At 39.6% G+C, this 12000-nt stretch overlaps 1 long non-coding RNA gene across 1 annotated transcript; it reads right to left on the bottom strand.

Moving 5' to 3' along the window:
• Positions 1-794: 794 nt before the first annotated feature.
• LOC117870373 lies at positions 795-10754 on the bottom strand. Its single transcript, XR_004643976.1, has 4 exons — positions 10532-10754; positions 9801-9832; positions 7469-7580; positions 795-1229 (listed from the first exon to the last, which is right to left on the bottom strand). It is a non-coding gene; the product is annotated as an uncharacterized LOC117870373 (long non-coding RNA).
• Positions 10755-12000: the final 1246 nt, after the last annotated feature.

The raw sequence follows: 12000 nt of genomic DNA, 5'->3' as shown, positions 1-12000 counted from the left end.
AAGCTAAGAATTAATCTAGCATTTTACCCTCTACGGACCACATGCTCAAATGGAAGAAATTGGTGAAGGGGAAAATACTCAAAAGGACAAAAGTGGTGAAGCGCCAATGAAATCAATAGAGCTATATGTTTTTTACAAAGCAGAGGAACTGTGAATATGCTCATGTGTTCAGAGCTGGGTGAAAGTTTTTTTGGGGAATAGTACATAAACTGAAAAAAATGCATGGGGGAGGCACTGAAACTATTCATGAATTTGGATTGAATGTGGCAAATACTTTTGGCTGAAAAAATAAAAAATGTCAAAACAGTTTGTTTCAACCATTTCAAAATGAAACATTGTGTCTTTTCATTTCAAAATGACATTTTAATTTTGAACTTTAGTAATATTTATTTTTTAAGGGATGCAAAAACACTTGAAAACTAAATTAAATAAATAAATAAAAAAGTTTCATCTCCAATAAAAAACACCTCAGAATTAAAACAAAAACCAGAAATAATCCTCACCCCAATTAGTTTAGTTTCAGATTTTTCATTTCATATAGTTTTGGATGTTTTCCATCCAACATGGAAAACAAACAAACTAACCCCAACAACAACTTTTTTTTTTTTTTTTTTTGCTTTGGTGAAAAAAACAAAAAAAAATCAGTTTTGGTTTGAAATAACTAAATTTTTTATTTGGTTCCTGAGATGAAAAAAATCAATTATTTGCTCAGTTCTATACACATTACTGCACAATACTTGTTTTTCTTTTTTTAATTTTAATTTTATTTTGCATATATTAAAAAAAGGAAATTGAAATTAATAGTTGTATAGAGATAAAGATAACAAAAAGAAAATTCTGACTCATATGATCAAATAATAAAGTGAGCCCTCTCATACATTCCAGTTCAGCATACATGTAACAGAAATAAAATTATGATTTATAATACAGCATCATCTATTTACATCAAACACAGTTTCCTTTTGCACAGGAGGAACTAGTCTGAAATTGACACACATCCTCATGCCCAGTTAAGAAATCAGGTAGGTTAAACTCATGTTGCTCTTTATTTCTCTCTTCAAAAACCAAAAATTCTGCATATTTCCAAATTTCTGAAATGTTCCTTCAGTGCCGGAGTGTCCTCTTCTTTCCTCTTCTGCTGGCTCTGACACATTGAAATCAAACTTTGAAAAAGCTAAACTGAGATGCTTATCTTCCAGCATCCTGCACCTCTCATGGGCTGTACACATCTATAGGAAAATGAGAAGGAAACATGGAAAACATATTAGCCACCTGCAGATCTCACACCATTGATCCCCAGGGAATTTCACCCTATCCCAAACAAAACACGCCGTTGATTTAAGTGAAGGTTGCTGAGAGAGATATGATTTGTACAACCTGTATTCCAGAGACAGAATGTAAATATTACAGGTTAAATTGTGACTTGGACTGGACACTGGAATAGGAGACAAGATGGACTCTCAGACCCCTGCAATGGCTATCTGGACATTGGTTCCAGTGCCCAGTGTTCCATGCAAAAATGAGAGAGAGATATGATGCCACCCACCTGCCTCAATGGTTGGAAAACTTGATGGGACCAGGGGTGATTGGGACAGCCCCAGTAGAAAATGGGAGGAGAGCACTCACTTCAGAGGTTCTATCCACCTCTTGGCCAGCTGGGAACAGAGGGAAGTTGATTGGTCCTTTGCTGTCACCTTTGGTTAATTTAAGCCCTAGCCTGGGCAACGTGGAGCCTCTTTTTACTCCATTTCAGCAGCCCCAGCCCCACCCCTGTAATGGTAGTTTCGGAGCTGTGTCTTGCCAGTGCTGTGGGTCTGACCGATGGACTGTTTGGGGGTCAGGAAAGAACTTTTCTTCCCGGGTCAAATTAGCAGAGGTATGGTGGGATTGTTGCCTTCTTCTCAGCACCTGAGAGGCACAGTTAGGTTAATTAGGAATGGGATTTAGTAATTTGTGCTAGTATTTGTCAGGGATATTAGTTCATTGCAACTTGAAGCCATTTTCCAGTGGGGTTAACAGGCTAAAAGGGAAGGTTCCTAGAAGTAAAAGACCTGGAAATTTGCTGAGGGGTCTTGGGTTCATGAGAGAGGATTTTTTGGCCTTTGTGGGCTGAGGTCCCCCTTCTAGGACCCTCTGTCCCCCTCACCAGGGTGGTGGTGGTACAACTCAGAGGAGAAACCTGAATCTTAGGGATCGGCTGAGGAGAGTCTACCCCGAGTTATGTGTTACGTGGTAGGAGCCTATAATCATTGCACTGTAACCACTTAAAATGCCTGGTGAGTGAGAGTATGGATGACATGGCAGATAGCGCCCCTCCCCTGTGTTAAGTTTAATAAAGTTGCAGCCTGCCATGCAAAATCCCATCCCCGTGTCTGTCCTTATTCACCCCATGTGCACATCAAATCAGCCACCTCTGCAATAAATTCTGGTCTAGGAGCCAAACCCCAGTTTTTCCAATTTTAGTGTGGCAATTGGTTTATAGTTATTTGGAGGTGAATGTAAAATTGGTGCATGATGCAGTCCCTAAAGAATGAAATCCTCTCTCTGCATAAACAATACAGAAACAATGCAATTTCCTTTAAAAACTATCCTATCTATCTATCTACGTTGCAGTCTATATGATTTTATAAAAAATATGCTAATGAGTGAATATAATGTAACTGGAATATGCTTCATGCAAAAGGTCTTGTGTAAGGTATCATTACAAAGCTTATAATCTACTGAGTGTGATCATCCTATTTATATAAATGTACCACTCTTGTATCTGAAACTAGAAATATGAAATATAACTCTGAGGGCCTATTGTAATTATGCAAAATGTGGGAGTCTTGATGACTCCCATTAACCAGGACAATTGACTGCAGATGGCTGTGTTTTACCTGTAAGTCTTCCTGTATACGTATGTGCTGGCAAGTGGATAATGAAGTCTTGCAGTGACATGTGATCATGTCACCTGAACTGGAATCCATCTTTACCCTGGTGTCTTTCCATTGAGAAGAAGGGGGTGGGAACCCAGAAAGGGACAAAGAATTCCTGCCTTATGCAAAAGATATATAAATGGGTGGAACAGAACAAAGCGGGAGGAGCCATCATGAAGAATCCCCTAACTACACCTGAGCTGGAACAAGAGTTGTACCCTGGGAAAGAATTGTGCCCAGGCCTGGAAGGTGTCCAGTCTGAGGAAAAAACCTACTGATGCATCTCTAAGGGTGAGATTATCTGTATTCAGTTTGATTAGACATAGATTTGATTGTTCTATTTTATTTTGCTTGGTGACTTACTTTGTTCTGTCTGTTATGACTTGGAACCACTTAAATCCTACTTTCTGTATTTAATAAAATCACTTTTTTAAGAATATCAGGGTTGGAGGGGAGCTCATCTAGTCCAACCCTGGCTCAAAGCAGGACTGATCCCCAGACTGATTTTTGCCCCAGATCCTTAAATGGCCCCCTCAAGGATTGAATTTACAACTGTAGATTTAGCAGGTTAATGCTCAAACCACTTAGCTATCCCTCCCCCCCAACAATTCATTAACTCAGAGTATGTGTTAATACCTGGGTGGGCAAACAGCTGTGCATATCTCTCTATCAGTGTTATAGAGGGCGGATTTATTTAGGTTTAGACCCCATTGGGAGTTGGGCATCTGAGTGTTAAAGACAAGAACACTTCTGTAAACTGTTTTCAGTTAAGTCTGCAGCTTTTGGGCACTTGGTTCAGACCCTAGGTCTGTGTTGGAGCAGACGGGTGTGTCTGGCTCAGCAAGACACGGTGCTGGATTCCCGGGAAAGTAGGGGCAGAAGTAGTCTTGGCAATCAGGTGGCAGTTCCCAAGGGGGTTTCTGTGATCCAACCCGTCACACTATCTATCTTCAACTTTCCTGCACAGAGACCACCCGATGGGATGTTATAGCATAGAAGAATAGATTAAATCTCAGGAACAACTTCCTAACTGTAAGATCAGTAGGAAAATGGAACAGGCTGCCTAGGGAAGTTGTGGAATCTCCTTCACTGGAGGTTTTCAAAAAGAGGCTGGGTAGCCATCAGTCTTGGATGGTTTAGACACAACAAATCCTGCATCTTGGCAGAGGTTAGATTAGGTGACCCCTGCAGTCCCTTCTGACCCCATGGTTCTATGATTCTCTGAGATTGCAGGCCTGGTTCTGCCACTCTGAGTCACTTTGAAAAGTACCTTGCTCTACTAGTCAGTTATGAACATAGCATGTGATTGCTCCCTATAAGTAAAAGGGCAGAATCTAGCCCTATTTCAGTGCATTTGCCCATTCTAAGTGTGAACTCTTTGTTGAGACTACAAACAATCATGCTGAATGTGGAGGTGGGTCTCCTGATTTATGGCTAAATCTGGGGCAGATATTTATAGAACATTGGGCCTAAAGTTTCAAAAATGGCTAGCAATTTTAGGAGCACATATTAAGACACCTTAAAAGGGCCTGATTTTGTGAAAATCAGGTTTTTCTAAGATGCATCAGTGTAGGTGCCCAAAATTGTGAGCCACTTTTAAAAAATTAGTTTTAACTTGTTAGACCATTTTTTTTTCTGTTTACAAATTGGCTAAACAGATTGTGATTATCTCAAATGTATTAATAACATGAACTTATTAATTAAACAATTTCAATTAAATATTCTTGGTGCATAGCCCATTTAGATGAATTTCATTGCATTTGATAATATAAATCTAACAGATCATTTTAATCTCTTCAGTGATTGGTTGAGGGTAACACAGTCAGGTTTGCAGTGTGAACATTCATGGCTGAATTAGAAATTCTCTCTCTCTGACTCTTGCGTACTGAAGCAAACTCATCAATGGAGTGGTGCAGGAAGCAAACGTATGACGGATGAGAATGCCATCAAGGAAAATCCAGAGTTTTTTTCTGAGCAAATATTTGGAAAAAAACAACAACCAAATACCACTATTTTTAGATATTAGCTCAGGTCTAATTTTACCACTTACCCGCTAAAAAAGACACAGGAATCCCAGCCCATTTCACAAAGGCAGTAGAACACATTTTATGATGATGTAGGAATTGCAGGTTCATATCTGTGATTTGGAGGCTGGTTTTTGTATTATGAAATTCCAGGGTATCCAAAATTCAGTTTAATTGGAAATTGCAACACTTCTAGTGGTAACGGGCCTGACCCATAGAATCATAGAATCATAGAATATCAGGGTTGGAAGGGACCTCAGGAGGTCTTCTAATCCAACCCCCTGCTCAAAGCAGGACCAATTCCCAACTAAATCATCCCAGCCAGGGCTTTGTCAAGCCGGGCCTTAAAAACCTCCAAGGAAGGAGTTTCCACCACCTCCCTAGGTAACGCATTCCAGTGTTTCACCACCCTCCTAGTGAAATAGTGTTTCCTAATATCCAACCTAGACCTCCCCCACTGCAGTTTGAGACCATTGCTCCTTGTTCTGTCATCTGCCACCACTGAGAACATCTGCCATCCTCTTCGGAACCCCCCTTCAGGTAGTTGAAAGCAGCTATCAAATCCTCCCTCATTCTTCTATTCTGGAGACTAAACAATCCCAGTTCCCTCAGCCTCTCCTCATAAGTCATGTGCTCCAGACCCCTAATCATTTTTGTTGCTCTCCGCTGGATTCTTTCCAATTTTTCCACATCCTTCTTGTAGTGTGGGGCCTAAACTGGACACAGTACTCCAGATGAGGCCTCACCAATGTCGAATAAAGGGGAACGATCACGTTCCTCGATCTGCTGGCAATGCCCATACTTATACAGCCCAAAATGCCGTTAGCCTTCTTGGCAACAAGAGCACACTGTTGACTCATATCCAGCTTCTCGTCCACTGTGACTCCTAGGTCCTTTTCTGCAGAACTGCTACCTAACCATTCGGTCCCTAGTCTGTAGCAGTGCATAGGATTCTTCTGTCCTAAGTACAGGACTCTGCACTTGTACTTACTTTGAACCTCATCTGGATTTTTTGGCCCAATCCTCTAATTTGTCTAGGTCCCTCTGTATCCGATCCCTACCCTCCAGTGTATCTACCATGCCTCCCAGTTTAGTGTCATCTGCAAACTTGCTGAGAGTGCAGTCCACACCATCCTCCAGATCATTAATAAAGATATTAAACAAGACCGGCCCCAATCATGGAGCAGGTCCTCAAGGAATCAATTCTGAAGCACTTAGAGGAGGAAAGGGTCGCTTGGGGCACTCCGCTTGAAACCAGCTGCCAACTAGACACGGAGCCATTGATCACTACCCGTTGAGCCCGACGATCTAGCCAGCTTTCTATCCACCTTACAGTCCATTCATCCAGCCCATACTTCTTTAACTTGGCGGCAAGAATACTGTGGGAGACTGTATCAAAAGCTTTGCTAAAGTCAAGGAATAACACATCCACTGCTTTCCCCTCATCCACAGAGCCAGTTATCTCATCATAGAAGGCAATTAGGTTCGTGTAGGCATGACTTCCCCTTGGTGAATCCATGCTGACTGTTCCTGATCACTTTCCTCTCCTCTAAGTGCTTCAGAATTGATTCCTTGAGGACCTGCTCCATGATTTTTCCAGGAACTGATGTGAGGCTGACTGGCCTGTAGTTCCCCGGATCCTCCTTCTTCCCTTTTTTAAAGATGGGCACTACATTAGCCTTTTTCCAATCATCCGGGACCTCCCCCGGTCACCATGAGTTTTCAAAGACCCAGAACTCATTCTAATTATTGCTAGCCTTTCCATTGATCAGGACCAAAAGACTCCAAGTGCCAGGAAGCAAAACCCATTCAGTCTGATATTTATAGTCTCTCTTCTCTTTCTTGGATCAAAGTTTCCTTGATTCACAGAGCTTAAGGCAAAAAGGGACCATTAGATCATCTAATCTGACCTCCTGTATAGCACAGACCCATGAATTTCACCCAGTTACCTCTCAGTTGAGCCCAATAACTTTTGTTTGGCTAAAGCATCATCCATAGAGGTGTCCAGTCTTGACCTGAAGATATCAAGTGATGGAGAATCCACCATTTCCCTGAGGAGTTTGGTTTAAAGGTGAGTCACCCTCATCGTCAAAATGAAAACCTTATTTCCAGTTTGCATTTAATCAGAGATTTCAAAATCTCTGACTGGTGGAAGTCAGCCTACAGGAAACATTTTCCCCACCAGTTTACCCTTCTGAATGTTAGAATGCATTCCTCCATGGGTCAGGGAGCGAGACCTGTATCTGCCTCTGATTGTTCTCGTTCTATTTCCTGCGCCACTTCTACAGAAAATCAGATTCCTCAAGCTTAGGGCAGAAGGGGTCAATTTCACCCCAGTTCTCCCAGTGGAGAAAGCTCTACATCAGTATGAATAAGTGACATGGATCCAGGCCCTGGTAATTAAGCATATGCATAATTTGAAGCACATGAAGAATCCCACTAATTACATACCTGGTGAAATGTATATGAGTGTTTAAGTCCCTTGCTGAGTCTGGGCTGAGGCTGTCAGTAGGCTGGATCACTTACCATTCACATATAGCGGAAAGGCAGATTCATACTTCTGTTTCGAGTGACGTGTAGAATGAGGCACATCCTCTAGATCAAAATTTTGATAGATCGGCTCCGGGGCTTCTTTGCCCTTTAAATCAATGGGGGCATATTATACCGGGTGCAAAGGTGCTATTTTCTGGTTGAAATGCTGTCAGAAAGCTGAGATTTAAAGGCACAGCCAAAGTAGCCTCTCAGAGAGTGATCGAACATACCCATTATTAAATGCAAAGGGGGAATTTTGTTCATTGATAATAACTAAATAATGAACATACTGGGTGAAATACTGATTCCACTGAAGTCAATGACAAAACCGCATTGTGACTTTCACTTGAGGATCTCAGAATACTGTACAAACTGTAGCTAATCAACCCCAACAACCCCATGTGTACTTTATAACTAGTCAAATCTGACGCTGGCAGCAGAAGCTTCAGAGGAAAATGGATATTACACAGTCTGCAAAGATGAATGTATTGTTTTACATTATACATTGCAAGCATCTCCATTGACCTCAATAGGGCTGTACACACAGCATAAAGTTAAGCATGTGCATAAGAATGTCCAGGATGGAGGCCTTAGATTGTAAGCTCCTCAGCTCAGTGGCCATCTGTTTGTTATGTGTGTGTACAGAGCGCAGTGCTGATCAGTGCTCAGAGCTTCAAGGCATTACTGCATCATTGAACTGGCCAGAAAACTGGATTTCTGTCCCTTGGGAAATTGAGACATTTTGAAATTTATTTTTGTTCAAAACTGGAATGAAAAGTCAAAATGGGAAAATTGACCAAGACATTAAATATCTGAAATTTTCATTCCAGAAATATTGAAATGGCATTAGCAAAATGTTTCGTTTCTGAAAAGCTGGAATGATTCATTGTGACTTAATCATTTTGACTCTTAAATATAATATAATATAATATAATTAATAAATGCTTAAATGCCTAGACTATTCTATTCTATTCTAACATAAAAGTTGAAACCATAAAGTTGAAACACATTTTTTACTATATTGAAATGAAATGTTTTGATAACAATCTTTCAAAAATTTCAACAAAATTCCCATGAAATATTTTGATTTTGTTGAATCAGCATTTTCTGATGGAAAACTGTCCTGTCACAAAATTTTCAACCAGCTATAATAATAATAAAAATGAAATCCTGCAAGAGGCAGCTAGCAAATAATCTTCCCATAGGGAAAGTCTCTTCTAAGCCTCAGTTGTTCCAGGATGGTTGATGGTCTGAAGCAGGCAGCTATATTTCTTCCAAAAATCTTGGTGATTTGTAAACTTGACTACTGTAATTCTATGTGTCCTCGTTAACCAGATAAATAGCCAATCCTTTGGTGAATTCAGCTGAATTCAGCACAGAAGGAGATGCTTCTCTGTACAGATTTGTATCTTTCTGGCTTGAAAAATGAAATAAGAATATATAGTCCTGCCGTGGAGTATAAGTGAAAAAAACTCTGTGGATAAGTACTAGTTATTGGAGAGAAGGAAATTCAATCTCACCTAACCTGTTGTCTTCATACATGTTTGAAAATGCCATCACTAAGATCACCCTAGATCGCCCTGTAGATGTATTCATTAGTATATTAACATTTCCATCTATGAAGCATTGACCACAAAATGGATATCAATGTTAATAATTTTTGTATTAGTCATGGAAACCCTGGCAATATACTAATACATGTATTGGTAGCTTGAGGAATTATAGCAGGGTGCTGTTTTCTTGCTATTACAGTAGGATCATTTTTACATATCTAAATAGCAAGAGATATATCTCTAATCTGCTTAATTCCCCTGAACACATGATATCCCAATGGAACTGGGCCCCCCCCAGAGATAAAAACCTTGCTGGTAAATAGAGCTGGCCAGAAAACAGGTTTTCTGTCCTATGGAAAATTTTGAGACTTCAATTTTTTTTCATCCAGAATCAAGATGAAAAACAAAAAATTTGCAGATTTTTTTGTGACACACAATTCTGGGAAAACATTGTTTGGGGGCAAACAAAATGTTTTCTTTCAATAAATCTGAAACACTTTGTTTCAATTTTGACCATTTTTTATATTTTTAATTTTGTGTATAATTTCTCAAACGAAAAAGCTGTTTCACAAATTTACTGTCTCTAATTATGTATCTGTATAGTGCCTAATGGCTCTGATCACAGCTGGGGCCTTGAAGCACTATCATAATAGAAATTATAATTTATTAGAATTTTTTTAAGGAAAATACATCTAAACAGGAAACCATTGCTGTGTAATATGTCAGACTTTCAGTGTATTGTTATGGCTTAACAGCACAGCATAATCACTTACCATGCCATGGGAATATGCAACCCCATTGTTATCTGTAAAAAAAGGTCACATTTATAACAATTTTTGTTATAACATGGTTTCTGGTAAGATTTTGCTGTAAGGAGATTTAAAAAGTGAATTTGTCCCCTTACAATATGTTTAACTGGTGTCTCAGCAAATGTAATAGGCACAACATAGTTCCCCAAAAGATTTTTTAAAAATATTTAAACTCAGAGCTGCTTATTGAAATCAACCTGTTGAGCTATACATCCGGAAGAGGTCATTTGGGATGGATTTGTACTCCAGACCCGATTTGTGCCAGATGCACATTCATACAGAGCTGCTTCTGAAATCAGTTATAATCAACATAGCTTTAAAATGGCAATGTGGCCCAGAGAACTGGTCGCTACTGTTAAAGTCAAGAGACCTGGGATTAGTCCTAGTTCCTCCACTCAGCTGCTAATAGAGAGCAAAATAGGATGTTATGTTTTCTAATCATTGAGGAAGGCATTAGGTACCATGCTGATAAATAGAGTACCGAGGTTAATCAGAACCACTGGTAGTTAAAAATTGCTGCTGGTGGAAATAATTTCCGTAATTATTACAATATGATCTCTTAACTGACTTGTCAGAGATCCTGGCCCCTGAATTACCACATAAACTTCACCAAACTCCCCTTTCCTTCAAAAAACAAACAGCAAATGTATCTGTAGTTCAGAGCAAGAAGTGATTAATGTGTCTGATTTTCATACCTGTGTACTGATCTTCAGGGGGATTATCATTCCTCTCACGGAGGCTTTGCAACCTAATAAAAACAAGAGAAAAGTTGCACAAGTGAACAGGAGACGTGAATCATATTTATAGTCTAAAATAAGAGATGGACTTGGCTCAAAATCCTGAAATTCAGGCAGACTGAATATAGAGGCTGTGTAGAGTTAGAATCCAAATCTGCATCCACATCTGACCTGCACAAGGAGTCCCTGTCTCATCAGGATGCTGAATGTAACCCTGCATCGAAGCACCACAGTCCCAAACTATGGAGTGTTCCGGCTGCACATCTGAATTTTGAAATTAAGGGCCATCTCTCTTTAAGAAGTATATGCAAGAAAAGTGACACAGAGGCTGCTATAGAGCCACACACTTACCATGCCATGCCTTAGCAATTAGTTGCTTGGAAAATTCAGTTATGTTGAACTAGAAAGGGTTTCATGGGAAGATGTGGATTTGACAAAATTTTTGACTGGAGGAAGTCAAAATGAATTAGTCCAACTTTTTCATTTTATTTCAATACTGTTAAAACTTTTTGTTTCAATAACTTCAAGTTTAGCTTCAATAAGGCCAACACGTTTCATTTCAACTTTGTTTTGATTCATTTGATTGTGACTTTTATATTGTTAAAATATTAATTTTAATGGTTTATTATATATGCTATATTTACAAATCATACAGCTAATATGTCATAGTATAGTATAATGTTTCGATGTTATGAAAACAAAACCTTTTGATGTTTCCAAAATGATTTTGTGGGAATTTTGGTTTTGCAGAAAACATCAACATTTTAATTTTTCATTCCTATTTGACATGAAAACAAATGTTGAAATATTGGAATTTCCTGTGCAATGGAAATTTTGTTTTCTGATGAGTGGTTTGCAACCCAGTATCGCTGGATTACGAGAAGGCAACTTATCTTGTTCCCTCTGACCAGAAGGGGGGTTGGAGTGGGAGGCAGCTCATAGCCACATCATCCTGGGGTCATGCCTCTGCTGGAAACTGTGATATTTTAACTCTGCACTGACAACCTGTATGTAACAACTGGTGAACTGCATGGGCAAAGCTTACCACTTGTTAGTGGATTTTGCCCTAGGCTAGCTGGAGTTTTCTTGGTGGGGAAGGACTCTCACAGGTGGACACAGCCACCAGATCACTAATGGAGCTAATCTCTGTCTTTGTTCACACCCTTTTATACTGCAACTCTTAGAGTCAGGGACTGTCATATACGCTGTGCTTGTACAGCACCAAGCACAATGGGACCCAGCCTGTTTGAGGCCTCTAGACATTGTTGCAATAGCAATGATTAATCATAACAATAGCAAGAACAACCATACTATTAATGATTAATAACAATATGTAGACTTTAAACTGTCTGTGGCAGGGACAGTCTTCTCTGTTACCTGTTTGTTCAGTGACCAACCCAAAGGGACCCTGATTTCATGAATGAAGT

This window comes from Trachemys scripta, unplaced genomic scaffold (assembly GCF_013100865.1).
Source record: "Trachemys scripta elegans isolate TJP31775 unplaced genomic scaffold, CAS_Tse_1.0 scaffold_26, whole genome shotgun sequence".
NCBI classification, from domain to species: Eukaryota; Metazoa; Chordata; order Testudines; family Emydidae; genus Trachemys; species Trachemys scripta.
Note: the sequence above shows the minus strand (reverse complement) of the source record. Positions and strands in the feature narration are given on the sequence as shown.